The following is a 4,943-nucleotide window of genomic DNA, read 5'->3' as shown; positions in this document are numbered from 1 at the left end:
ACCTGGCACATAGTAGAGGCTCAGCTAATATTTGTTCAATGAATGAATGAATGTATCCTAATCAGATACGACTAAAAGGTAAACAATCATCCCATGATGACTAATGATACCAAGCCTCCAAAGGCCAGCAGGAAGTCACAGAATCCCAAGCAACTTCTGACTGAGCTCCTTTCCTAGGGAAGCACACACTCCCAGACAGCACCATCCAGAAGTAGACCAGATAAAATTTGGATCCATCATGAATGTTTAATTGCACTCTTATCTTCCACATACAATGTCAGTATTTGACTTGCCTTGTATGACCATGGGAGGCTTTCAGAATTAATTTCTGAATAACTTCTTAAGGCTTTTTGGTATATTGACTTCAGCCAAGGATCATTGGTATTTCCTGAGACCGGAAAGATTTGGGCCTCGTGCGTAAACAACATCTTGGATCAGGCATGGAAATTTCAACAGTACTTGGCAATTTCCTAGCGGCTTACAACTGCTGATCCCGCCAACACAGGGAGTTTAGATGCAGTTTCCTCATCCCTCTAGTTTCTATAAATGTCCTTCCTGCAGAAAGCAAGTGGCCAGAGGCACAGAGAATAGTGATGTACTCAAGTTCGCCTTCTGTGGCTGAGTTAAGAATTAAATCTAGCTCCAGTGAGGAAGCAGCAGACCATGCATTCAAGACCAGTTACATAAGTGGTTTGAATCACATTATTTTCTATCAAAAACTGTTTTATTCATTTGTAGTATTCCATTTGTGATATCAAGGTAAGTGGGAGATGGGAATGTGTCAAGAAACAAAGGCTCTGGGGGATAGCACAGAATGCCCATGAGTAAATCTGTAAGACTCTACTGATAACTGTTCCTTTCATCAAAAGCAGGAAAAAGGTCACCAAGAAAGACATGGCTCTGAGGAATCCAGAAGCCACTGGATTGTCTCAAAATAGAGAATTTCCTCAGAAAGAAGCAGAAAGAGGCCCAGATTTGAGTCAAAGGGACCCAGATATGAATACTGGTTTTGTTACTGAGCTGTGTGACGTTGGGCAAGTTACTTCACTTTTCTGAGCCTCAGTTTCCTTATTTTAAAAGCAGAATAATAATATCTGCCTTCCATCACTGTTTCAAAATTAGAACTAGCATGAAGAGAGGCTCCAGACTGCTGTCTGGCTTGTAATAAGTTCAGCTGTCATTTCACTGGCCATCTCCAAATTGCCCTCACCACTTCTCCATTTTTCTTGGTTATCATCCTGGACCATGCCAGGTATCCTTTATTCATGCTACTGTTTTGCATGTAGTTTGCTGAACTTAGAAGTGTGATTTTCTTGGCTTTAATATCTATGATAGTAATAACTTGAATTGCCTATTAATTGCATTTTGTGGTCTCACGGTACGAGAGAGAGCAAAAGCGAAAGTGAGAGAGCTAGAGAGAAAGAAAGAGGGCAAGTGAGGGTAAGCAAAGTCCAGAGACAGCTACATAAACCATATCTGATTATGTGCATCTGTCAGAAGCAGGCCAGACCCACGGGATGATCAGGAATAAGTGCAGCTGGAACAGAACCCAGATGTCTTTCTTCTGGCCCCTCGTCACATTCACTCCCACTTCTCTTTCACTCCTCGTTCCCACTTCTCTTTCTCTCCTCGCTCCTTCACTCCAGATTTGGTACTCCTTTAGGATCCCAGCCTTCTACCACCACCACTTTAATGAACTTTGGTCCTGACCCTCATGCCTGTCATCATCTTCTATCTAGTCCAGAGTGGTTCTCATGTACTCTCTGGCTCTGTCCAGGCCCAGCATTTCCTCCGCTGTCCCTTCTCAATTGAGCCAACTTTGGCTTCCAGTGTCTGTCCTTTTCATCTCTCCTCAATAGGTTTCCTAAATCCACCACTGATTCAATGGAGTTCAGGGCCACTGTTCTTCCTGCCTCTAGTTTTGTTTCCTGACTAGCTCATTCTTCCTTTTCATTTCTTTGAGCCAGGGGGCCAGGACAGTCTCTTGTTCATGTTTGCACACCGCAGGGTTGATCGCCCCGTGCCACTACAGACCTGACCAAATGTGAACTTGACTTAGACCTTGCATAGGCTATGCAGGTATAAAAATCCAGGCTCCTGCCATCAAGCAGCTTACATATGATTGGCAGATAACACAGACATATTAACGATATAAAGAAAAAACAGCCACAAAAAGTCTCATTTGAATTTGAATAATGTTCTCAGTAGATCATTATTTATCTGAGAGTGAATGCACCAAAAGAATCCAACAAAAAAAAAATGGTCCTAACTGGATTATTTTTATGATTACTTAATTCCAAATTTATACTAATATAATGAGTACAATATGATTTGCTAAAGTACAATGCACAGGGAAAACAGAATCTGCTAAGCTAAGAATGACCTGTCAGTGATTCCATAAAGACTAACTTGCTTAACAGAGACTGGATGACACAGAATTTAAGGTACAACTGCAAGGATATTGTAACAATCTTGATGGTGATCAATAAGTTGATGATTCTTTATAGTTTATTTCAAAAATAGCAACTATTTTAAAGCACTGAATTTCAAGTATACACACACAGAGATACACATACACATAACCTGCTAAGTCATCTTTTGTCAATCATTGTACTTTTTAGAGTTATATATTTCAAACTTCAAAAATATTAGATATAACTCACATTGTTAACATTTGGATAATGGCATTTCCAATGCACAAACAAGGGCTATTGATCAACAAAAGAAAGCATACGATTCAAATAACTGAATTGCAAAATTAAGAAAGCACATCAACTTTGCATATTAAAGATATGTAGGAAAATATATTCATAAAACATCTGTCACCTGTTTCAAAAGGGAATGCTTAATTAGAATGCAATGACCCAGCTTAAATGGTTCAGGATTGTGTCCTGACTGAAAGTAGCCAAGGTAACTAAAAGTCAAGTCAAACAGCTGCTCACTCTGTTGCCTAACTTTGTTCACCTAGTTAAAAGTTTTCATGCTAGATAATATATTTCCCACATTTGTACTTATTTTTCAGTTTCTAGGAAAAAATGTAGAGGCATTCTGGCTTTTTTCTTGGTACAAGTCATGATTCATTTGTTATTATGGTTACAGATAAGAAATATCCAAAACAACAAACAAACAAACAAACAAAACCAGATAAGAAACATCCCAGATATTTCTATGTAATTCTAGACATCTGGATGTGCTGAAAGACACTTCAGATTTGAACTTTCCTCCCATAATGTTTGGTCCGTGTGCATTAAAATCCAGTTAAGCAAATCTTTATCTTAAAGCCTGCTATGTGGAGAATCTGACCTGAAATGAACATCCAGATATTTTTTCATAATTGGGGGAATTCCAACATGAATGAGAGACAAGACCTTACTTCCAAGAATAGACATTATCACCCTTTACTTCTTGTCAGCTAGAGTGTGGGCATGATATTTGAAGGAATGACCCACAGGTTCGGGCTCAGATTTACAGAGTTGAGACCCCAGTCGTGTGGTCACAAAGGACGCATGGTGACAATGCCAACCAGCAGTGATCAGAGAGGGTAACTCCTATAGCATATCTTTGACCATGCTTCACTTCCTTTGGTTTCCATCTACGCCTAGTGTATTATCCTTCAAATGGAGGTATGAGATATTATTCCTATAAATTTATATTCTACTTAAGTTAACCAGATTAATCTCTGTTTTATTCACTAATAGAATCCTGACTAGCACGAAAATCCTAGTAGAAGTTATTGCAATTTACAGAGCTATAGGATAATGAAAGAGGAATGGATAAAACAATACACAGAATTTATTATGTAGCTTATTTGCTGACAAAGGCAGTGAAAATATAGCTAGTGTTAAAGGGTGGGGAACACTGATGCTCTTGGCACAGATTGATGGCATGACTAATGAAATTGTGACCTATGATGTGATGATATTAGGGAATTTGTGCTCAATGTGTTAGGTATAGTCATGGTATTGTGTTTATGGAAGAAAATATTATTTCTTTAAATATTCATATTTCCATATTGGCAATGAAAAGCCATTTTGTCTATAAATAAATTTGGCATTAAATTTGTAAACATTAAACATAAGTGACGTATATATGTATTTTATTTATGCTATTTTCTCTAGTTTTTATGTGGCTGAAAATGCTTAAAATAAAGATTCTAAAAATTATTACTTGCAATTACCTGAGAAGATCACAAACCAGTTGGAAGGAGGGGAAACAAGTATCCATTGCCATAGAATAGTAAAAAGTGTCTAAAGAATTGAAGGATGAGGTCCAATGACAATATTATAACCCTAAATTATTAGTCAAAATTATGAACTTAATTATAGGGACTCATATAATTTTGTAAAATTGCCTCTAATCTCTTATAGCTACTTAGCTAAAATAAATGAATAATAAGCACTAAGTTCTATAATGCACATTGTTGAATTACATCCATTGAGTTCACAGATTTCCCAGACCTTTTTCTGAAAATGTGGACACTGACAGAGAACACATGGAATGCCCAAAATTGGAATGGAGCACTAATGGGGGGGTTTGGAGGACTTGGAAAATCAAGAACCTACAGCTTCCATTTAGTTTCCTCTCTCAATGGAAGTAGCTTCTCCCTTGTCTCAAATAATTATTCCTGCCTTTCCTGAGGACCCTGCAACTCTCTAATCTGTAGAAGTTAATTTACAATTGGAATCCATTTCTCTTCATGCCCCGTTACCCCACCCTTCACTTTCTCCAGAATCCTAACTAGAATCGGATTCCCAGTGTGCCCCAAATCTGAGAAGATAAAATCTATGTTACAATAATTGCAAAAATTGTATAAGTTATGTTAGGAAAGACATGGTTTATATATGTGCTAATTTCTGTATTCTGAGAGTGTTCAACTAAGAAAGGCACTGCAGGCCGGGCGCGGTGGCTCAAGCCTGTAATCCCAGCACTTTGGGAGGCCGAGA

Source organism: Rhinopithecus bieti, unplaced genomic scaffold (assembly GCF_001698545.2).
Source record: "Rhinopithecus bieti isolate Rb0 unplaced genomic scaffold, ASM169854v2 scaffold_3763, whole genome shotgun sequence".
Taxonomy (NCBI): Eukaryota; Metazoa; Chordata; class Mammalia; order Primates; family Cercopithecidae; genus Rhinopithecus; species Rhinopithecus bieti.
This window is presented reverse-complemented; position numbering follows the sequence as displayed.